The sequence below is a fragment of the Cetorhinus maximus genome, chromosome 5, assembly GCF_964194155.1.
Source record: "Cetorhinus maximus chromosome 5, sCetMax3.hap1.1, whole genome shotgun sequence".
Classification (NCBI taxonomy): Eukaryota; Metazoa; Chordata; class Chondrichthyes; order Lamniformes; family Cetorhinidae; genus Cetorhinus; species Cetorhinus maximus.
The window spans coordinates 123814189-123839339 of record NC_135883.1 but is presented as its reverse complement, the minus strand read 5'-3'; the positions used below and the strand labels follow the sequence as shown (position 1 = coordinate 123839339).

The 25151-nt window shown below is 46.0% G+C and overlaps 1 protein-coding gene across 3 annotated transcripts in view; it reads right to left on the bottom strand.

Moving 5' to 3' along the window:
- Positions 1-25151, bottom strand: part of ube3d (ubiquitin protein ligase E3D) — a 206234-nt gene that overhangs the window by 83417 nt on the left and 97666 nt on the right. The gene's annotated exons all lie outside the window — the stretch shown is intronic.

Here is a 25151-nt window from a genome sequence, read left to right as displayed (position 1 = left end):
TTTATTACCACTTCCGTCCTATTTTAATTTCAGAAAGACATATCCTTCAATAAGCGCAGCGTGACATTTCAAGGAAGCCTGGGTCTCAACTGAGTCCAGGTCTTGATGTTTGCTAAATTAATGAAACTAAGTGTTTGATGAGCTCAGAACTGAAGGTCGTAAGATATGCTACGCATGCTGAGTGCAAAGACAATTTAGGAAATAAATGCGCCACTTCTAATTACTGATACTACAAGTAAAGATTAATCCTGAGGATTAAGAGAATTGACAGAACTACCCTGGAAGTTGCAAATGACTGATTGATTCTGTGGGGCACGGAGTATGTGAACCTGGTTAAAAGTGCCATTGCGCCTCCATGCTTTGCTCAGAAGAATAAAGTGGTAATTGGTTTGAACAAATGTATTCTCAGGGCACCTTGTAGGCAGTATGTAGTTTCCGCTGCAAATGTTCATGATCCTTCAACCCACAGGAAGGAGCAGATTGGTGAGTTGTTAAAAAAAAAATGTCCAATCAAACATTTATTGCACCTTCAAATAAACTAATTCCAGGAATGAATGCGTTATCCATGTCAGAGTACTTACTAACAGTTATGCGGCTCCCCACACCCCCACCCACCCACACCACCTCCTTCTCCTCACATCACCAGCATACACATTGATTTGGATTATTTAATTCAACAACAAATCATATTTTATTGCATTCTAGGTTTATACAGTCTGGCAAATTGTATAAGGCCATGTCAGCAAAGGAGGATCTCAATAACCTACCCGGTACAAGTTTTTCTTGGGGTGAATTTTATGCCCTGCACCCACCCCACCCCCCAGCACATTTGAAGGCTCGTAAAATAAAAAGGATGGCCTACCCACTGCCTTCCGGCCCACCCCCGAGCTGTCACCCATATTATGGTGAGTGGGTAAGGCGTTAGACAGTCCACCCATCCTTGGGTCTATTGAGGCCCTTAAGTAACCATAAATGGCCACTTAAGGACCTTGTTCTGCCTCTGCCGCTATAATTGATGTGGCAAGTAAGGTGGAAGCAAGGCGGGCAACCTGGCAGCTTTCACTGTGTGGCCTGCTGTCGGGCAAGAAGCAGGGGAGGTACCCATTGGAGGCAACCCACCGCCAAGATCATACCCTGCCTTTAAACCTCCCCTAGCCTCTAAATGATGGCTTCCCCTTTCTCCCTCTCCCCCCCTACACAGGCAGGCTTGTCCAAAAGCCCCAGACTTACCTGAAGTCTAGGATCCATCGCATCTTCATCTTTGTGGACTGCCTGCAGTCCCAGCAGTGGCCACTACTCGCTCCTGGCACTGCTGGGACTACAGAGCTGCTGGACAATCAGATTGGCTGGCAGCTCTGTAGGAGGGGACTTTCTGTCCCTGAGGGAAGGAAGCTTCACTCCGACCAAATTGAGAGTGCCCAATATCGCTGCTGGGCAACTGGGTTTCTGGTTGGGGTGGTACCAACAGACTTTTCGGTCGGAAAGCCTGGGTAACCTTGTTTCATATATTGTGACTGTAACGTTACATAGAGGATTGTCCTTGTTATCGGGCTACGACATAATGTTTACACTTCCCTGGTTGTACAGATAACACACGCCGTCAGTCATGAGTAAAAGTGAGAGGTGCAGATAACATAAAAAAGAGAAGGCTTCAGCATTGTTGGAAAAAGAAAGAAAATCTTCAACTTCCATAGTGGCTCTTGTAACCTCAGTACTTCCCAAACCACTTTGCAACCAGTGAAGTACTTTTTAAGTGTATTCACTGTTACTGTAGGAAACACAGCAACCGATGCATATTGATAGCAGTGTCTACAAGATGTGCTGCAACAACTCACCAAGGCTTCTTCGATAGCATCTTCCAAACCCGCAACCTCTACCACCTACAAGGACAAGGGCAACAGATGCATAGGAACACCACTGCCTGCATGTGCCCCTTCAAAACCACACACCATCCTGACTTGGAACTATATCACTGCTCCTTCACTGTCGCTGGATCAAAATCATGAATCTCTCTTCCTAGCAGCACTGTGGGTGTACCTACACCACACGGACTGCAGCGATTCAAGAAAGCAGCTCACCACCACTTTCTCAAAGGCAATTAGGGACGGGCAATAAATGCTGGCCTAGCCAGCGATGCCCAATCCTGTGAGCGAAAAAAAATTTGCACACAGCAAGCTCCCAAGAACACAAATGTGACAATAACCAGATAATCTATTTTAGTGATGTTAGTGAGGGATAAATATTAACCAGAACATTGAGAGAACACCCCCACTCTTTGAAATAGTGTCAGGGAATCTTTTCTGTGAAGACTGATGGGGGCCATGATTTAACATTGCATCTGAAAGACTGCACAAGCTCTGCCAGTGCTGCACACCCTCAGTACTACAAGTCTCAGTCTAAATTTTATGCACACTTCTCTGGGGTGGGACTTGAACCCACAACACTTTGAATCATAGGCAAGAGTGCTATGCACTGAGCCACAGCTGACACTCCAGTAATCTTTACGCTTTTCCCTTCCTTAGGGGCAAGTAAAAATATCCCTGTGTGTCTTCTGCATGATAGTAAATCGCTATTTCAGACCTCTGCTCCCTTCTCAAGTTGCTCATAAGACACAGGCTATGGAGCAACTCAAGTCATTGAAGTCAATGGAAGGAAAAGTCAGGCGGAGTGCGAATGGCTGGTCAATCCAATGTCATTTATTTTGCACCCTCACCTAGAGCTAAAATCTCTAATTGAGTTGTTTTGCAGTTGGAAGAATGTACATGAAACAAGACTGGGAAGAACAAAAGTGCTGCACATTTTTGGAATTCCAATCAGTGAGCTTACAAAGGGGGAATAGGGAAGGAACTTGCACTAATACACTTGGGGAGCTAAGATTGAGACGGAGTAGCAGAGGCATTTGTTCATGCTTTAGCTGAGCTGGGAGTGATTGCTATAGAAGAGCCTGAAGGTAGAAAAGTGTTCCATTCCCCTGCACTGATTATCTTACAGAGTCATGAGCAAAAAAGTTCACCAATGAAACATTTTAAATAAGGCTGGATAAGCACAAGTTACAACCAATAGAAAATTAGATTCTTGCACTCCTATGTGTCAAACCAGTGACTTTTAGGTTCCAAAATTACTGACAGAACGGCCAGCTTTACGAACATGCAAGGCAGCAGGAGACTGAAGACCAACACAGGAAGGGAAAAGAGCAACTGTAAGAATATAGCTTTGGGTTTTTTCAGCACTTTTATTTAAACAATGGCACAACAGTAATGTCGACAGAATTGGTTCAACGATGATTTGAATTTGAAACAAAAATTTGTTTTTTTCCCCTCAATGGGATTGATAACATCGAAGAAGGATGAATTTCAGGGCCAAAGACATGATATTGTAAACATAGATTATTTTTAAAAAACTATGGAGATAATGAACAGGATTAAAACACACAAGTCCTGTTTCGGGACAGGTTTTGTAAGCTGGGAGAAAGAGTCTCGTACAGGAAGTCCTGGTCCCCCACATGTTGCGGCACTTTACCTCCACAATGCACGTCTCTTTATTTTTACAGCATCCCAGTCTGGAGGTCAGCCTGATTGATGGACTGGCTCCCAGTCGGGTGAAGAGCACTTTAGAGCCAGCCCTAGGATTAGGCAAAGAACCTGAAGCTGCTTGAGTGGAAGTATGGGGGTGGGGACCTGATCACCGATTTGGGGGTGGGGAGGTGGGGCGGATGCCAGATTCCATGGGAGGAGAGGTGATGTCTGAACCTAGAGGGATGGGTCCAGTGGTGGGTGGGCAGTAGCAGGCAGGGAAGAAGGTAATTTAGGGAGCTGCAGGGGTGTACTCCTGCTCTTTGTGGCCCACATGCAATGCTGTAAAAGGACTTTGCTTTTCCCTGAATCTGTATGCCTCCCTTGAGCTGCCAGGTTTCCCCAAGGCCCAGGAAACTCAGCCAACCAAGTTCAAACCTGTAAGATCGGAAACTCCCAGCTTCATTACAATGTTTGTACAGCCAATCCACCCCCAGCGGGTGACTTAGTTGTCTGCTCCTGGACTGAGCCTCTGTTAAACCTGGAAGTCAGCAGGTGGGGGACAGGTGTCAAATTTTCAAAATTTTACATCTCACGCAATCCCAACCCAACTGTTAGTAGGGGTTAAAATGACATAGATGGGATATTGGAAGACAGGCTTTTGATTACATAAGAGGAAAGTGTTAGAGATGAGACTGCAGCAATACGAAATGGCAATAGTTTGCTGTACAGGATACATCCATTGTTTTGTACAACAAGGTAAGGCTTGGGAAACACAATAATTGTAAGTAACAATATGTTATGAAAAGATTTGTGGCCCTCATCCCTATCTGGCAGTCCACTGAAACAACTGTAGGCCATGAAACACATGACAGCATTGCATCCAACAGGATGTAGAAAATAATGTAAAAAGAGGTTCAGTGCTTGACTCCATGGGAACATTTTCAAGGAGATCAGGTGCTAAGCCATCCCCGCAATTTCCCCCTCGAAGTTCCCTGAACAGATTACATATGAACATACGAATTATGAGCAGGAGTAGCTCACTCAGCCTCTCGCGCCTGCTCCATTAGTCAATAAGGTCATGGCTGATCTGATTTTAACCTCAACTCCACATTCCTGCCAACCCCCAGTAACCTTTCACCCCCTTGCTGATCAAGAATCGATCTACCTCTGCCTTAAAAAATATTCATTGACCCTGTTCCCACTGCCTTCTGAGGAAGAGTTCCAATGACTCACAACCCTCTGAGAGAAATAATTTCTCCTCATCTCTGTCTTAAATGGAAAACCCCTTGTTTTTAAACAGTCACCCCTAGTTCTGAATTCTCCCGCCCAAGGGAACATCCTCTCCACATCCACCCTGTCAAGCCCCCTCAGGATCTTATATGTTTCAATCAAGTTGCCTCTTACTTTTCTAAACTCCAATGGATACAAGCCTAGTCTGTCCAATCTTTCTTCATAAGACAACCCGCCCAATCCAAGTATTAGTTTAGTAAACCTTCTCTGAACTGCTTCCAACACACTTACACCCTTCCTTAAATTATTTCAGATGCAAAATTGATGTATATTATGATGCATGGAACATTAAATGATGAATGTTTTGAAGAAGGAATAAATTAAGTTAATTCTCAGACATATTTCCATCTCTAGCTTTGCCAACCCGTTAAAAAGATAAAGAAGGAACTGTGAAACAGCAAATCACCCAATCCTACTGGGCAGAATCATTAGTGAATGTAGACAGAACTCTTAATCTTCCTATCCCAACCAAGCCCGAAGGGACCAAGTCCACACAAATTGCTTCAACTTTTAAATAATGCTTTTCTCAGCCCATGTGCAACCATAATAACAAACTTAACTGTGCCAATGTATTCTCCCCAAAGTGCTGTGCAACCAAGCACACAATAACTTCACAAAATACACATCTGTGTTTAAACCCTTGAAAACTTAATAAATGAACTGAGACAAATGATCAAGTTACAATCCAGTTGGTTTACTGGTAAATGGCAGTCTGTGTACATGCTAGTAATTAAAATTAACTTCTTTCTTTTTAAAACAGCTCTAAGGACCTCCACCTATGGCACCCATTCTCTTCACTTACTTCGTCGTCCATTGAAAATATTAGCAGAGAACGATCCACACAACTCAAAGTTAGGCTAGTGCTTTTGCCAGTGCTATGCAAGCAGTCTCATTGCAACCAAGTGTGAAAATAATGAAAATTCTGTCATGGAAGAATGAATGTCAATGTTTACAACAGCACGGTGGGATTAGATAAATCAAAAAAACGTGCAAGCCTTGGTTCAGACCCTGACTGGATAAGTACTCTGGAGATTTCTCGCCTAATGCAGCTCCACAGTGTTTGGCAGACCTCCAATTTCGCACCCTAGTGCCCATTATTCATACATGAGTGATAGAAGGCTATTCATCTGTGGAAAGCATCACAGCCAAGCTCAGTCCTGTCCTCACTCAATATTCACACATACGCACAAACTTTCCAGCAGGGATTACTGAATTGATCAGGGATGGCAAGGATGCCTGGTGATTTCATCCCCTACCCACACCAGCACAGATCAAAACATGAAGCATTCACTGTCAACTATCTCAGCCGGCTGAGCTTTATGTTGAAACTACGATCGAGAGCGTTCCTCCCTCTGCTCGAGATGGAGCAGTCTCATTTCTTCAACAGATAATTTACCTAAACCAACATGCTATGTGCACTGAACTTTCAATTCAGGAGATGATGAAAGCTCCTTGATGGTTGTTGTTTTTACTGAAGTCAGCTCTAGTGCCACTTCCAATTTTTCTCCTCTTATTAATATGATCAATGTGGCTCCACTCCATTCAGGATTATTTTTAGAAACCTTTCTTTGCATATTTTAAACCACGGAAATACTGCTGATATTTGAAAATGTAATTAAATCTCCTGTCAGGCTGAAACATATTCTCTCCAGGCCACAATTTCATTTCCCCATTAGCTCCAGTGTTCTTCGGCAAATTAGCATTAAGCCCCACTGGCGATGTACAAACTTGCTCTTTTTCACGAGAGTCACTCATCATCATTCTGCCGGGAATCAGCTTTCGCTTGAGGCTGCCTTTCTCTGTGGGACACAATATTTCCCTGCCGTCTTCTTTAAAATAATTGCCGCTGCAGTATTTAATTGTTTTTAAAAGAATTACAGAGAAAGATAAACTGTTGGAGACCCAAAATGAAGTAAGGGTTCATCCCTACAACAAGGGAGGCACAGAAACTCAGAGGTGTTCATCTTAGTAGAGGTGTAAGAAGGAGCAAGTGTTGGGGTATAGGGTAGAGAAAGTAGGGGGGAGGTCGGGGGAGGACTCGTGGGGATGAGGGGCGAGGGCAAGGGAGGCTGCATGGGGTTGAGGGGACCAGGTGGGGGATAAGGGCTGGTGCGTGTGGGACGGCACAAAGATAGAGCGAGCGCAGAAACAGGAGATGAAGGCGAGCATGCGAGGAATACAGGGAGCACACAGGGAGGATTAGAGCGAGTGCATAGGGAAGGATAGAGTGAGCGCACAGGGAAAGATAGAGAGAGTGCGCAGGGAAAGATAGAGTGACTGCACAGGGAGAATTAGAGCGAGTACACAGGGAAAGAGAGTGACTGCACAGGGAGAATTAGAGCGAGTGCACAGGGAAAGGTAACGTGAGCGCACAGGGAAAAAAAGAGTGAGCGCACAGGGAAAAAGAGTGAACGCACAGGGAGAGTTAGAGCGAGCGCACAGGGAAGGATAGAGTGAGTGCACAGGGAAAAAGAGTGAGTGCACAGGGAGAGTCAGAGCGAGCACAGGAAAGGATAGGGTGAACGCACAGGAAAAGATAGGGTGAATGTACAGGAAAGGATAGGGTGAGCGCACAGGGAAAGATAGCGTGAGCGCACAGGGAAAGATAGAGTGAGCACGCAGGGAAGGATAGAGTGAGCGGATAGGGAAAGATAGGGTGAGCGCGTAGGGAAAGATAGAGTGAGCGCACAGGGAAAGATAGCGTGAGCGCACAGGGAAAGATAGAGTGAGCGCACAGCGAAGGTTAGAGTGAGCGCACAGGGAAGAATAGAGTGAGTGCACAAGGAATGATAGCGTGAGTAGACAGGGAAGGATAGAGTGAGTGCACAAGGAATGATAGCGTGAGCGGACAGGGAAAGATAGAGTGAGTGCACAGGGAAGGATAGATTAAGTGCACACGGAAGGATAGAGTGAGCGCACTGGGAAGAATAGAGTGAGTGCACAGGAAAAGTGAGAGTGAGTGCACAGGGAAAGATAGAGTGATTCCACGGGGAAGGATAGAGTGAGTACACAGGGAAAGATAGAGTGACCGCTCTGGGAAGGATAGAGTGAGTGTGCAGGGAAAGAAAGAGTGACCGCTCTGGAAAGGATAGAGTGAGTGCGCAGGGAAAGAAAGAGTGAGTGAACAGTGAAGGATAGAGTGAGTGCACAGGGAAGGATAGAGTGAGTGCACAGGGAAGGATAGAGTGAGTGCACAGGGAAGGATAGAGTAAGTGCACAGGGAAAAAAAGAGTAAGTGAACAGTGAAGGATAGAGTGAGTGCACAGGGAAAGATAGAGTGAGTGAACAGTGAAGGATAGAGTGAGTGCACAGGGAAAGAGAGAATGAGTGAACAGTGAAGGATAGAGTGAGTGCACAGGGAAAGATAGAGTGACCGCTCTGGAAAGGATAGAGTGAGTGAACAGTGAAGGATAGAGTGAGTGCACAGGGAAGGATAGAGTGAGTGCACAGGGAAGGATAGAGTGAGTGCACAGGGAAGGATACAGTGAGCGCACAGTGAAAGATAGAGTGAGTGCACAGGGAGGGGTTGCGCAAGCACATGGGGTGGGATAGACTGAGTTGGTGTGGAGGGAACGATGGAAGGATGATGGTAATGTTGAGAGACAAGATGATGATGGTGGTGTGAGAGAAACAACAGGAGATGCGACCAGGGAATGAGGGATGATGGAAGAGCAGAACTAGTGGGGAATGGAAAGAAATATGTACAGGAGATGGAGGGGAATTGGTGGAATGATTGCAGTGGGACGGGGACAGGGAGAAGCGGGAATCACAGTGGGAGTTGTGAGACGTAGTCAACATTTACAGCGAGTGGCTACAGAAACATAGTCAGTTCGGGTGTGTAGTAAAGATTGCGATTCAGAGGTAGATTGTGTGAATGGTTGATGGGCCCCGTCACTCCATTTTCTGTTTTCTCTACATAAGTCATGAAAGTAGCTGAATATTTTTAGACTATCACTGATTATCAACAATATAGAACTCAAGCATGAAGTCATCTTAACCCAAATATTGCACGTAATTACTCTTTTGTGTAACTAAGTTTATTTACACAGCCAACTCGTCATTGAACATGCACCAATACACATTCTAACAAACATTTCAGATTAGGACTTGGATTTTTGTTCCGGCAGAGTCAATGCATTTCCCAGCTATGCACGCCCGGCACATGAAAAAGCGGCCCAGAAGACCGGGTTTTCGTTCCGGGGTGGCAGGGTTCCCTGGGAGTGGAGCCAGGCGACCTCGGAACAAGTGCACAGGATGCCGGGTGTGGGGATGGGCTGGGTGGAAGGCTTGCCTTGGTGCACCGGCACTGTAATGAAGTTTAAAAAAAACGTAGAACATCCCTCCAACCCTTACCTCTCACGCTCCCTCAACCCCCCTCACACTCCCTATGGCCCATCGATCTCAACCTATGCCACCTCAGGCCCACATGCCCACCCCCCATGCCCCCTCATGGCCTTCATGTCAACTTATGCCCACAACCACCCCCATGGACCTTTATAGCCCTATGCCAACTTAGTGTCAGACATTCCAACCCAAGACCCCCCACTCACCACCTTTTGCTCTTACACACACCATTTCGTGGGGCATTGGAACAGGAGGGATCTGTACAGTTGGGGCGGTCCCCACCTGAACCGATCTGGGACCAATGTTCTATCGAAAAGGATAAATAGGGTGGTCAACAGGACTTTAAACTAGAAAGTGGAGGGGAAGGGAAGGGTAAAACTCCGAGAAGTATGACTAATGGGAAACAAAGCAGCAGGTTAGCGTGTGGGGAGGTGGATTCAACTTCGTGGAAAATTATAAAAAAATTAAAAAGAAAGGAGAGCCCAGGAGAGGCTATTAAAGTCTCCAGAACACAAAATAGGACAGAGTGTTTGGAAAGGGCTAGGAATCTAACTTCAAGCACATCAGATAAAGGGACAACAATGAGAAAGGGGACGGGAAATACAGGACTGAAGGTGTTGTATCTGAATGCAGGCAGCGTACGAAATAAGGTAAATGAGCTTGTGGCGCAGATTGAAATTGGCAGGTATGATGTGGTGGGCATCACGGAGACATGGCTGCAAGGGGATCAGGACTGGGAGCTAAATATCCAAGGATATACATCCTATCGAAAAGATAGGCAGGTTGGCAGAGGGGGTGGGGTTGCTTTGTTAGTAAGAAATGAAATTAAATCGATAGCAAGAAATGACATACGGTCAGATGATGTAGAATCTGTGTGGGTAGAGTTGAGGAACCGCAAAGGTAAAAAAACCATAATGGGAGTTATGTACAGGCCTCCGAACAGTAATCAGGATGTGGGGCACAAGATACACCAGGAGATAGAAAATGCGTCTAAGAAAGGCAAGGTTACAGTGATCATGGGACATTTCAATATGTAGGTAGACTGGGAAATTCAGGTTAGTAGTGGATCCCAAGAAAAGGACTTTGTGGAATGTCTACGAGATGGCTTTTTGGAGCAGCTTGTGGTGGAGCCCACTAGGGAACAGGCAATTCTAGATTTAGTGATGTGTAATGAGGCAGATTTGATAAGGGAGCTTAAGGTGAAGGAACCCTTAGGATGAAGTGACCATCATATGATAGAATTTACCCTGCAATTTGAGAGGAAAAAGCTGGAATCAGATGTAATGCTATTACAGTTGAATAAAGGCAACTACAGAGGCATGAGGGAGGAGCTGGCCAGAATTGACTGGGACATGAGCCTAGCAGGAAAGACAGTGGAACAGCAATGGCAGGAGTTTCTGGGAGTAATTTGGGAGAAACAGCAAAAATTCATCCCTAGGAAGAAGAAGCATAATAAAGGGAGGACGAGGCAACCATGGCTGACAAGGGAAATCAGGGACAGCATAAAAGCTAAAGAGAAAGCATACAATGCGGCAAAGAGCAGTGGGAAACCAGAGGATTGGGAAGCCTACAAAGACCAACAGAGGACAACTAAAAAAGAAATAAGAAGGGAGAAGATTAAATATGAGGGGAAACTAGCCAGTAATATAAAAGAAGATTGCAAGAGTTTTTTTAGATATATAAAGGGTAAGAGAGAGGCAAAAGTGGACATTGGGCCACAGGAAAATGACGCTGGAGAAGTAGTAGTGGGGAACAAAGAAATGGCGGAGGAACTGAATAGGTACTTTGCGTCAGTCTTCACGGTGGAAGACACGAGTAACATCCCCAAAGTTCAAGAGAGTCGGGGGGCAGAGGTGAGTATGGTGGCCATTACCAAGGAGAAGGTGCTAGGAAAACTGAAAGGTCTGAAGGTGGATAAATCACCTGGACCAGATGGATTACACCCCAGAGTTCTGAAGGAGATAGCTGAAGAGATAGTGGAGGCGGTAGTGGTGATCTTTCAGGAGTCACTCAAGTCAGGGAGGGTCCCAGAGGACTGGAAAATTGCTAATGTAACCCCCCTGTTTAAGAAGGGAGTGAGGCAAAAGACGAGAAATTACAGGCCGATTAGCCTGACCTCGGTCGTTGGTAAGATATTATAGTCCATTATTAAGGATAAGATTTCAGAATACTTGGAAGTGCATGGTAAAATAGGGCAAAGTCAGCATGGTTTCATCAAGGGAAGGTCATGCCTGACAAATCTGTTAGAATTCTTTGAGGAGGTAACAAGTAGGTTAGACAAAGGAGAGCCAATGGATGTTATCTACTTGGACTTCCAGAAGGCCTTTGACAAGGTGCCGCACAGGAGGCTGCTCAGTAAGATAAGAGCCCATGGTGTTAGAGGCAAGGTACTAGCATGGATAGAAGATTGGCTGTCTGGCAGGAGGCAGAGAGTGGGGATAAGGGGGTCCTTCTCAGGATGGCGGCCGGTGAGTAGTGGAGTTCCGCAGGGGTCAGTGTTGGGACCACAACTTTTCACTTTATACATTAATGATCTAGATGAAGGAACTGAGGGCATCCTGGCTAAGTTTGCAGATGATACAAAGATAGGTGGAGGGACAGGTAGTATTGAGGAGGTGGGGAGGCTGCAGAAGGATTTGGACAGGTTAGGAGAATGGGCAAAGATGTGGCAGATGGAATACAATGTGGGCAAGTGTGAGGTCATGCACTTTGGTAGGAAGAATAGAGGCATAGACTATTTTCTAAATGGGGAGAGAATTCAGAAATCTGGAGTGCAAAGGGACTTGGGAGTCCTAGTCCAGGATTCTCTTAAGGTTAACTTGCAGGTTGAGTCGGTAGTTAGGAAGGCAAATGCAATGTTGGCATTTATTTCGAGAGGACTAGAATATAAAAGCAGGGATGTGCTGCTGAGGCTTTATAAGGCTCTGATCAGACCACATTCAGAATATTGTGAGCAATTTTGGGCCCCGTATCTCAGGAAGGATGTTCTGGCCCTTGGGAGGGCCCAGGGGAGGTTCACGAGAATGATCCCAGGAATGAAAGGCTTAACATATGAGGAATGTTGAAGGACTTTGGGTCTATACTCGATGGAGTTTAGAAGGATGAGGGGGGTTCTGATTGAAACTTACAGAATACTGAAAGGCCTGGATAGAGTGGACGTGGGGAAGATGTTTCCACTAGTAGGAGAGACTAGGACCCGAGGGCACAGCCTCAGAGTAAAGGGAAGACCTTTTAGAACAGAAATGAGGAGAAACTTCTTTAGCTAGAGAGTGGTGAATCTATGGAATTCATTGCCACAGAAGGCTGTGGAGGCCACGTCATTCAGTGTATTTAAGACCGAGATAGATAGGTTCCTGATTGGTAAGGGGGTCAAAGGTTACGGGTAGAAGGTGGGAGAATGGGGTTGAGAAACTTAACAGCCATGATTGAATTGCGGAGCGGACTCGATGGGCTGAATGGCCTAATTTCTGCTCCTATGTCTTATGGTCTTATAGTCTATGCCAACTCACCCAGTAATCACCATGGGCAGACCTCCCAAGCTGAGATTAAATAAAATAAAGTACCAAGTGTGGAAGAATAAAATACATCTACAGGACAACTAAGGGTTAAACAGTTAAAACCATAGTGGAATACTACAGCACAGTTCCCTCTTTTGTTCTAGCAGGTACACCTGCAGCTGCCAGCTAATTGAGCAGGAAAGGAGAAAAAGAGCTTCCTAGAATCCTTGAGACAAGGCTAGGATGTCTGCCCCCAACACAAAGAGACAGGATCAAGCAATGGTCATCTGTTCTCTAGAGTGTACATCCCCTAGCACTAAAGATAAGGTCAAGCATGGTTATCTATTCTCTGTCTCACTTTTTTATTACCAGATGGGCTTCCCCCAATATCCTGTATAGTCATAAATTAGAATAGACCAATTGTGTGTTGCATGCCAAAGACAATGATTCTCAATGTAATCAATTATTGAAGGTTAGACAGTCTTATCACCTTCAAGCTCTTTGATATGTACAACTTTTACTATAAATATGTGTGTACTGTGATGCTTCCTCAGAGTGCCGGCTAGCTCCATTGTATGCTGCTGGGCTCTCCATGATATCATGATTCAATAAAGGCTTCCGAGACAAACCTCCTGGGTCTGAGTGTTCACTCCGTTTTCCACGACAAATTGGCGACGAGGATGGGATCTGACTGAAGTCCAGTAACCTCTTAAATTGGAGAGGTGATTGAAATCCTGGGCCGTCGGATCTCTAAAAAAGAACCCTCGCGGAGAAAGGGAGGAGTAACTCTCCTAAGTTAGGGAGAATACGAACTGCATCCTAGCTGAGAGGGGGATTGCAGTGAAAGCATCCTAGCTGAAAGGGGGAGTGCTAGAAAAAGGGTAGCTACCAACCAGACTCAAAAGACCCAAGGAACTAGAGGACTTGTTCAGGAACTCTTAAACACCGGTGAGCGCATCGGGTAGGAAACGCGCCGCGCTGTTAATTGTGTTTTCTTCTCAGAAAAATGGGAGATCGCAACAGCAGAGCGGGCTCTGCCACTCCCCCTGCTTCGCAAAGTACTAAGAACAAACCGAAACCGGCAAAACCGGAGCTTAAGTCAGGAACTTTGAAGATGGGCAAGAAAACGGAAAAACATATGAAAATGGTAACCAGGGCTCGACAAAAGGTAGGAGGCCCGCTGGTCCCTCCGGGATCGCCAGCCGACATTGTTGTAAAAGAGACGGGTGATGACAGGTATGCCGTGCCTTTTAGCAGTGACTGATATGGCTGGACACAAGGGGAAGGGCTGTATCGTGGCAGTTTAAAATACCCCTCATCCAGGCCTGGTGGGATGGAGTGGCTAATGGGGCCAGAGATCCTACTTGGGATTTTGATTATATGATGGGTTGTTTTGAAAAATGGATGGAGGTAAAAAAAGTAGTAGTAGTATACCCAGGGGTTCGAGTGCCCTGGAGGTGAAAAGTAAGTAATTTCTGTGTTTTCTTTTGTGTCCATTACGGTCCTGAAATTGTCCAATATGTTTCTGATTGGGTTAAATGGACTCATAGTAAAGGAGAGAGCTTCCCACCAGCTGGAACTTTTAATCGGGACAAATTGAGCACTTATAATATGTTTTAAGGGAGGTGGATAGTCCGCTACTGAATTTTCTGTAACTTAAAAAAAAATTGATCTGTTACAAGAGCTGTTTGTGCTGAAGAGAGAGAGAGAAAAAGGGTACCCCTAGGGGGTTAATGAGCAGTCGACAAGCAGCAGCAGAGAAAATGTGAGCTTTTGTCAGTTTGAAGGTCCCTATAGGTGGAGCCTTCAAGATCCCTTTACTCCCCCACTGCTTCTCGAAGCTTTGTTTAGAGTTAAGTTCAATATTATAGGAGTATCTATACATACCTTTATCTATGTGTTTGTTTGCGTGCAATGAAGCATTTGTATGTGAGCTTTAATGTGTTTTCTTCCCTGGATTGTTTTTTGTGTGTGTAGTTGAGCACGTTAGAGTCGAAAGCCCCATATTAGATTAAAGGAAAAGTTTATTCAAATATTCCAAAGTCTTGAGTATAAGGTTTGAGTTGAGATTTCTGGCAAAAATCGTAATTTGAAGGGAGTGTAAAGATAAAGCAGGGCTTGCCTTTATCTCATCCTTGAGATGAACCAACCCTTGTACCACCCCCTCGCAGACTAGTAGGGAATAACCGTTATCATCAGCTTCCAAGCTGATTGGGATTAATACATACGAGTTCGTTCTAAAATTCTGAGAAAAAGAAATTGCTTGAAATTCAGAAGGATTCTAGGAAAATGAAAAGACGTAAACACAAGGTCTAGATGGTTCCAATGGATAAAAAGGGGTTTCTTAAGAAGAGATGAATTAAATATTAAAGGAAATCTGCTTTCCAAAAGCACTGGAATTTGAATTTGGGACAATCTTGAAATGTAAAGTGCAGTGTAATTTAACAGGTTACTTTTGAATCACTAGGATGTTATCTAAGATAAAGAATGTGTTGATAAACATAGGGAAATTATAACTTGGATACAAGTCATTACACATGAAAAAGAAGTTGTTTTAATTTTGATAGTGTAAATTACAGTTCTTACAAAGTTTAAAAATTTGAGGTTTGGTTCTTGATAAAGTTCTCAAAAGGGAATTTTCATTTTAAAAGGTCTGACAACAATTGGCACTAATTCAAATGCTGCAAGCTTTTGTGTTTGTAAGTCTGTTCCCAAAATATGAAGCTAAGCTCAAGACCTTGGCAAAGTTTGGCAGAAATCCAATTTTTGGCCGAGTTAATGAATCTGGGATAATTCTAAAAGAAAAGGGTCAGACACAATTTAGTGGGTTTCTTTTAAGACAATAAAAACTTGTCAATACCTGATTTCTGTTTTTAAAATTGTTATGAGAATATTTTAAAGTCTCTCCAGGCAACCTGAACAATATAAGATGGTAGCTGTTGCAAGTGTAATATGGTATGAGGCAAGTAGGAGAATGAGTTAGGGAAAGAGGACATAATGTACAAACTGTTTTAAGGGAAATGAATTTGATAATCTGGCCATCAACTGAGGCATTGGAACTGCACAGGGGGAGATAAACAAAGATCTAGAGACAGAGATCCCCGTTGAAACGGAATAGTTAATATGGCCTAAAGAGTAAGGAAACATTTTAAACAGTCAAGACAATAGAGAAACTGAACTCCAGAGAACCTTAGGATGATCATGGTCAGGGAAGAAAACTTAGAGGTAAAGGGAAAGCTGGAAAAAGGCTAAATAGATGTATTACTGACTATGTTAATGTGCCTGCAAGCTACAAAAAAGTAAAACCACAGGATTAACACCTTGATGACAGGCAGAGTTAAGCGGTTCCCAGAGAGAACCATCACTGGAAGTGAAAATACTGAGCCATTGAAAGATAGGATAAGAAGGTGCATTGTAGAGTTGTTTAAGGAATTGAGGTCTGACATGAGACAACAGCAGGAGGGAGTAAACTGGAAGGAGTTTACCCAAATGGATTCAGATCAGGGAACTCATTTCACAGGGAGAGTCATTAAAGAAGTGTGTAATCTTATGGAGATTAAACAGAAATTCCATATTCCTTACCAGCGTCAGAGTCCAGGGATGGTGGAAAGGATGAACTGAACTTTTTTTAAAAAATCAATCAAGAGACAGGGAACAGCCCAATATTCTAATGCACTGTGGGCTACCCCAAACAGGACCGCCAGGTTCACCCCATTTGAAATGATAACAGGTAAGGGCCATGCAATTACCTGAAGGTATTATAGTAGGAGGTGTAGGGCCACAGAAAGGAAAAATACAGCACAATGAAAGGGAATTAAGTAGGTGATTACATGAGTTGAGAGAGGAAGTTAGAGACTGACAGATGATTAAGGATATGGAAACAGGCAAATCCAAAGAGCAACAATGGACCATACCAGGTAATTATGACAGGTGATACATGCACACTTGTAGATATGAGAACGGGAAGTAAATGGAGGCATTACACACAGTTAAAGATACATGACAATTGACCAAGTGGTAACCCAGAGAACGGGAACCGATGTTAATGTCTCCACAGATCTACGATCCTGGTCGTGGGCCTATCAGTACTGGCAACAAGGTCAGGGATCATCACTGCTCATCCTGCACCGCAGGAGGAACTTTGGTACAGCATGGATAGTGCCGAATGCGACACGCAACGGGGAATGATAAATGTAACAGTAGGAGAACAAGTGCTTTCAAATTGTAGTAAGGGTTTGCTTCAGATCGAGCATGGGAGGACCGCCACTACCCAACCACCTCCCACCTCTACTTTCACAGTCTGAGTAGAGATAATTGAAGCCCCTCAAACCACACCGACTGATCCATCTTGTCCGACTATGCATCCAGGACCGACGAATGGTTTGGTACTGGTTAATCAGAAGTTTTATATGATAATGTACACCATGAGCTGGTACCCATAGTCTTGAATGTATCCGGTGTCGTCCTCCCCAATGGTGCTCAACCAATACCCAAGCACTCTATAGGGCTCTGACGCGCCAATTGATGACTGAAGCAGTTCAGTTCAGTGGCGAGATGCGATCAGGCTTGGGAGGGAACTGTGTTAAGCGCAGCCTGATAAATGGTGCCACTATGATATTCAAAATAGGGACATCATTGGTTAATCCAAAGCCTGGCTACCGTGCTCGAAAGTCATGCGGGGACTATCAATAAATTAATGGAAATAGGGAAAAATATTTCAGACGAAGTGAGCAGAAATGATGTTTGCAACACCTATAGATCTTGGGCACTGGAACAAGCCCGAGAAAATTTAAGAAAGACTAAAGAAGGGGTAGTCCCTTCATGGGTAACTAATGAGCATCTATTGAATCTCTCACGACACAAGAATCATGACTTGACTGGTTGCCAGCTCAGGGGTTTAACACATGTATGTAGAATGAATGTTGAATGTATAGTGAATAGTAATATGCTAATAGGCATTGTATTAGTAATACCTGTCATACCTATGTCTATGACATAACCCAGGCATGACGCCCACAGTGACTGCTGGTACGGGACCCCAGCCATGCGGCCCATTTGTACACCTACAAATGGACTTTATACAAATGCCTAAATGTATGGAATATAATTATGTTTTAGTTCAAGTATGTTTGTTCTCGCGATGGGTGGAGGCGTATCCCACCCGACGAAATGATGCTGTTGTTGTTGTAAAATTGTTGTTCATTTTACTGCTAAAGTGATAAAGGAACTGTTGAAGGCCTTACAATGCAACCATCACCTTTCCTGCCCATACCACTCCCAGTCTACTGGGGCGGTGGAAAGACAAAATGGTATTCTGAAAAACAAACTAAATTATGTGAAGAAACTGGTTTGAAATGGCCTGAAGCTCTACCCTTGGCGCTCATGGCTATGCACTCTCACCCTAACCGTACCACCTCCCTCTCTCCTTATGAAGTTGTAATGGGATGTCCTATGCGCCTCCCAGTGAACCCACCCTTGTCTGCTAGGGAAATGGACATCCACACTATGGATGAGGGAATGATTACATACTGTATAGTGTTCACTAATTCTCTCAAGAGCTTGCATATACAGGTAGTAGAAGCTCAGAAAAAGCCCACCATTGAAGACTGCCATCAATACCAGCCCGGGGACCTAGTCCTAGTAAAGACCTTCAGGAGAAAGAACTGTTTGGAACCTCGATGGGAAGGGCCTTTCCAAGTCCTGCTCACCACCCATATGGCCGCAAAGGTTGAAGGACGCCCTTGTGGTTCCACGTATCGCACATCAAGCGGACGCTGACCTCGGACGGAAGGGGTTGTGCAAGAACTTTAACTGAGCCGTCAGAATGCTGATTCTGATTTGGATCCTGTCCTGCGTGGTCCTTGCGGGGACATGGAATACCAATTCTTCGGTTCAACGAATGCAGGCCGTAGCCTCGCAAGTTCATCAAACTAAATGTTGGATTTTTACTCATTTTCCTCTATGCAAAACAGCGGCTGAATTGCATGAGTGGGTGGAAAGGACCCTACCTTGTGCTGCTAACAACTTGAACGGCCCTGAAGGTTAATGGGAAGGAAGACTGGGTCCACGCCACTCGTTGTAAAAAAAGACATTGTCCGGTAACAATATAGCAGCTGTTACAAAGTGATCTAACTTGTATTATGTATTGAAACGGAAGGTTTGAGTAATTTTTATAAAAAAAATCCTTGGTGGTCTGTAATACTAGGTTGGTTCTCCGGTTGGGGAAGTTGGTTGCTATACGTTTTAATTGGGTTGGTCGTAGCATGTGTTATAGGGTGTTGTGCATGTATTGCTTTGCAGATTTGCTGTTCCCAGGTTATTAACAGTGTCTCTACTGGATTAGGAGGAGCTCCAGTTGTCCCTCAATTGATATGCACTGGCCCCAGCGAAACCCACTGGTGGGGAGAAAAAGTTTACCCTGCCAGGGATCGACCTTTCCCTTATGGTTATGAGCCCCCTTATGATGATGAAGATACTATTCCTCATTGGTATTAATCTGAAAGATTAACAAGGAGGGATTGTGGAAGAATAAAATACATCTACAGGACAACTAAGGGTTAAACAGTTAAAACCATAGTGGAATACTACAGCACAGTTCCCTCTTTTGTTCTAGCAGGTACACCTGCAGCTGCCAGCTAATTGAGCAGGAAAGGAGAAAAGGAGAATCATAAACAAGCTTCCTAGAATCCTTGAGACAAGGCTAGGATGTCTGCCCCCAACACAAAGAGACAGGATCAAGCAATGGTCATCTGTTCTCTAGAGTGTACATCCCCTAGCACTAAAGATAAGGTCAAGCATGGTTATCTATTCTCTGTCTCACTTTTTTATTACCAGATGGGCTTCCCCCAATATCCTGTATAGTCATAAATTAGAATAGACCAATTGTGTGTTGCATGCCAAAGACAATGATTCTCAATGTAATCAATTATTGAAGGTTAGACAGTCTTATCACCTTCAAGCTCTTTGATATGTACAACTTTTACTATAAATATGTGTGTACTGTGATGCTTCCTCAGAGTGCCGGCTAGCTCCATTGTATGCTGCTGGGCTCTCCATGATATCATGATTCAATAAAGGCTTCCGAGACAAACCTCCTGGGTCTGAGTGTTCACTCCATTTTCCGCGACAACAAGTATCTATTGCAGACTTTATTTTAAAAAAAGGTGGTGTGAAAGAAACAACAGGAGATGCAAAAAGGCCCCAGTTAATACACTGATATTCCTTCAACTACATTATTCCTTATAGCAACAAATGTTTCATTCAATTGCATGATCCCCTCCTGATCCCCTTCACTCCAAAGAGTCCATACCACTTGGAGCTGCCAATCAAACTGTAAAATGGCAGGCACCCTACTGTGATAATGGATGGTTGTGAGCACTAATCCAGTAATGGTAGTCCTAAGGCTCATGTTAACAGACAGAGCAAAATAGCAAGCAATCATTTTTTTAATACTCCAATCAGTTTTTTTCAAAGTGTTAAAGGGCAGGACTTTTAAATGCCTTGACAGCTTAACTGCTCCCTTTGACACTTTTGACAGCTGTTTTTGACAGTTCCTCTTGACAGTTCATCTTGACAGTTTTCACAGTTGTTTTTGACAGTTATAATGAGCTTCACATTTCCAATGAGTTGATGCATGTTTTCATGCCTACTTTTAGTAATCCTAGAGGGAACCTTACCTCTCCCAAAGTCACCTGGCCTTCCCCCAAAGGGCAGCTTACCTCCCCCAAAGGTGACATGGGACAACATCCAATGGGGTACCTTACCTCTCCAAAGGGGCACCCTAGCTACCTTAATGAATCTGCAAAGTTCCGACCTTCCCCACCAGGTCTAATCTACACACGTTCTCTTACATCTCTTACATCAAAATCACACAAGTGGAGGCAGCTGCTGATTTCTAAAACGCACATGCATGAATCCCAACACATGTCCATTCCTACCCCTGCGAAAATGGTAAATGCCGTATTCGGGGGCGGGACCTCCAGGATTCGGGCCTCTTCCGCCATCTTCGCAACAACAGAGAAGGTCTCCATTGTTTCAAAAAATCCAGGTCTAAATGTCTCAATAAAGAAGTACTGTGTTCCCATTAACTCCATCTATTACTATAGGATATGTGATGACCTTTGACCCAGAAGCAGTACAGTAAGGAAAATTTGTAATTTCTTCAAAGCGTCTGTATCTGTAATTGTTTTTAAGAATGTTTGAAAAGGGCTTTTAAGAGTATGCATCAATTGTAAAAGAATCATTGTAATTTTCTTGAATAATAAGAAATAATGGTCCATGTGAGCTGGTGACACTTGACCTGGAAGCAGTACCAACAGGGAAGAAGTTAACATACGGAAAGCCAGACATGAACATATGAATTAGGTGCTGGAATATGCCATCCAGCCCCTGAAGCCTGCTCCACGATTCAATAAGATTATGGCTGATCTGATTTTGGCCTCAAGTCCACATTCCACATGCCCTCAATAGCCTTTGACCCCCTTGTTAGTCAAGAATCTATCTACCTCTGCCTTGAAAATATTCATTGACCCTGCCGCCACTGTTGTCTGGGGAAGAGTGCCAAAGATTCACAGCCCTCTGAGAGAAGGGCACCTTACCTCGCCCAAAGGTCACCTGACCTCCTCCAAAGATGACCTGGCACCATAACCAAAGGGGTACCTTACCTCTCTTACATCACAGTCACGATGGGCTGAATGGCCTCTTTCTGTGCCATAACATTTCTATGGTTCCATGGTTCTTTTCATCTCCATCTGAAATGGGAGACCCCTTATTTTTAAACTGTGTTCCCTAGTTCTAGTCTTTCCCACAAGGGAAACATCCTTTCAGCATCCAGCCTGTCAAGTCACCACCCGTGATCAGGTCCACGCTGCCATTTTACACGGGCGGGCCAATTAAGGCCCATCCAGTGTATTTCTCAACTCCCAAGGATAGCGGGAGTGGGCGGGCGGCGGCGGGAGTGCACTGACCGCCGGGTCCAATGGCGACCCAGCAGCCTGTTTAAATGAAGGCTGGGCAGCCTTTGCAAGGCTGCTCACAATGGCCAGTAGAAGGGCTCACCAGAGGGCTTCTGGTAAGCAGGCACGTCCGGAGGATAGGCCAGAGGAGCAGGCCAGGCCGGAGGATAGGCCAGCAGGGCAGGCCAGGCCAGAGGGTAGGGCAGCGGGGCAGTGTGCCCCTCGGTTTTTGGATAAGTGCCTAGCTGCCCTCCTGGAGGAGGTGGCAGCACAGCAGGAGGTCCTGCTTCCAAGGGATGGGAAGCGAAGGTCTCCCCACCTGACCAAACATAATAGGAGGTGGTGGCCGAGAGTGTGAGCTCCCAGGATGTGGCGCGACGCACATGGGTCCAGTGCCGCAAAAGATTCAACGACCTCCTGCGCTCAGGAAGGGTGAGTTCCATGTTGGCAGAGGTTACTGAATGCAGTAGTCACCCTTTCCCCCCAAACCCCGACCCCCGGCAACTCTGAGTACAGTTACAGCATTGAGTCCCTCATGGCATTTATCTCTCACTGGGTGGGCCAGCAGATATTGCCCATGCCTATTTGACCCTGAGAGGGTTGTGCTGAGATGGGTTCTGCACCCGCAGCATGTGTAACACTGACACCCAGAGTATAGAATCGGGAGGAAGCTCAAGGATCTGCACCTAGGCATTGCGCTGGAACTGCGAAGCATGTCAAAGTCAGGGTGCTAACATGCTAGGAGGGGAGCTTCCAGGTGGCGGGGCACCAATCTATCTGCTGGCCTTTGCGTTCCACGGACTTGTGCCTCCTTGCTTTGCAAGGTTACACCTTGTGCTGCCAAATGTGATGGAGGCAGCATTTGGGCAAGGGGGGGTCAGCCCTGGCTTCTTTGTGTGTGTGCGGCAGCTGCGGGTTAACGAAGAACTGGAGTCCTGCAACATCCCACTCTGGCTGGGTTGGCAGTGATGCGATGGGAATCCAGGTACAGGGTGGACTAACCAATGCTCTTCTCTCCTTTTCAGGAGAAGACTGCACACAATTCCGCTGAGCGGATGTGGACTGGCGGAGGCCAGGCCCAGTTGGCCACCGAGCACTGAGGTCACCATGTGCGTCCCAGCAGCTATGGCACTGCTGAATGCTCAGTGATTGAAGTTTGCAACATGGGTTGACCATTGATTATGGAAGGATGAGCACATAATGATCCGGGCGTCTTGCAAATTGACATTGTCTCCACTAATCAAATGTCCTTGTTCTTCCTTTCAGCATCACTGGAGCAGAGCCGGGAGGAGGAGGAGAGGGGCCACCTCTCACACCTGAGGGCCCAGAACATATTAACTCACCACCTCTGCCAGGCAGGCACCAGCCCAGATACTAGCACCTCGGTGGGAATTAGGTCATTGGCTAGTGCCCCGGGGCACGGTGGTGAGGGCACTTCACACTCGCTTGAGGTGCAGGCAGAGACAGAGAGTGCCCAGGGCGCCGGCAGTCAGAGGACTACAGGGAACCAGGCACATGCTCGGTCAGTGGTTGATGATGTGCCTCTGGAGTCGTCCATGAGGCAGCGAACGCTGGAAGTGCAGCAGGGTATGCAGGACGATCTGGCGGAGATACATGAGGCAATGCGTGGCATGATGCCTGTGCTGGAGGAGTCCACGGGGAGCATCACCGATGCAATGAGCCTCATGGCCAAGCATCATGCTTCCTCCATGGAGAGGGTGGCAACTCTCATGGAGAGGCTCTTCCAGGAGAACAATCAGGGTCTCCTGGGGTTACGCTCGGACCTGCAAGCCCTCACAGCGGCACTGACCTCAGCTGGTCAGTGCCAGTGTGGGAGATGGTTTGGGCACTCGTGGTGACCCACGTCGGTGCAGCAGCTGCCTGTCATCTCTGCAGGCTCCTCTCAGGGCGCTCCGGATGAGGGTAGCAGCTCTTCCACCCCTCTGCCAGTGACTGTGGTGGCGACTGGGGAGATGCCAGCTGTGGAACTGGCCACTCCCTCCCAGGTGGGGCCATCAAAGGCTCAACGGGCCAGAAAGCGCCCGTCAAGGTCACCGAGGCCAACAGGACAGCACAGTGAGCAGGCTGTCTCAGGTGCCAGTGCCAGCGAAGGGACAGCACCAAGACATAGCACCCGTAAGCGTAAATTTAAGGCACCTTAGGCACACTATGGGTTTCTCACTGGTGCTTTTATGTTGGCCCATCGTAGTTCATTCAGACTTAGTGTGATGTCCAACACCTTTTGTTTTTGGTTTCTGAAGTTAATTTTGTAATCTCATTAAATTTTGAAATGTTGCCATGCCTCAGGGTGATTCCTTACTTCTGCAGGTGGACGGGAACCCATGCTGTTATGAGTGAGTTGTTTGACACTGAGGTTTATTGACAAGGGCCTTAGATAATGTTCCTATCCAGGCAGATTTAGCACTCAGGCATTGAATATGGAGCCTGCAGCCCTGGCATGTGTTGAAGGTCCATCTGTGGTGTGCTAGCTAAAGGTTCTTTGGATTAAAGCCTCCCAGGTGTCCCTACCTCCCTGGAATATGCCTGGGTCAGTGTCTATCCCCTTAGCGTTCTCCTGTGCGTGTTTATCCTCGGACTCATTGCTGGACTCATCATGTGCATCCAGAGCAACTGCATCTATGTCTTCCTCGTCCACTGCGTCACCCCTTTCCAGTGCCAGATTATGGAGAACGCAGCATGCAACCACTTTCAACGACACACGATCTGGGGGTATTGGAATGCGCCCCTTAAATGGTCCAGGCATCGGAAGCGCATCTTGAGAATACCGATGGTTCTCTCCACCTCAACCCTTGTGGAGCCGTGGCTCCTATTGTACCGCTGCTCAGCTTCTGTTCTTGGATGGCGGAGAGGTGTCATGAGCCACCTTTTGAGGGGATAGCCCTTGTCACCCAGCAGCCATCCATCCGGCCGGGCTGGACACTGAAGAGTCTCGGCACGTGGGAGTGTCTGAGGATGTAGGCGTCATGGGAGCTGCCTGGGTACCTTGCACAGACTTGTAGAATCAGCATCCTGTGATCACACACTATCTGCACGTTCATGGAGTGGAATCTCTTCCTGTTGACGAACGCACCGGGCTCACCCCCTTGTGCCTCGATGGCCACACGTGCAATCTACTGCACCATGGACGCGGAGGAAGCCTCTGGCTCGCTCTGTCTGGCTGGCCTCGTCCCAGCAGTAGTGGATAAAAATCAATGCACGCCTGAACAGAGTGTCTGTCACCTGCTTGACACAAGTGTGGACAGCTAATTGGGAGACTCTGCAAAGATCACCCACCGACCCCTGGAAAGTGCCGGAGGCATAGAAGTTGAGGGCAGCTGTGACCTTTAGAGCTACTGGCATGGGGTGTCCACCCACATAGTTTGCGGAGATCTCAGGGCCTATCATATGACAGATATAGTTGACTGTCTCCCTTGAGAGATGGAGCCTCCTTCGGCACTGCACCTCAGACATACTGAGGTAGTTGCTTTGCCGCCTGTATACCCTGGCAGCAGGATAGTGGTATCTTTTGCGGCCCCTTCAGCCTTGGACTT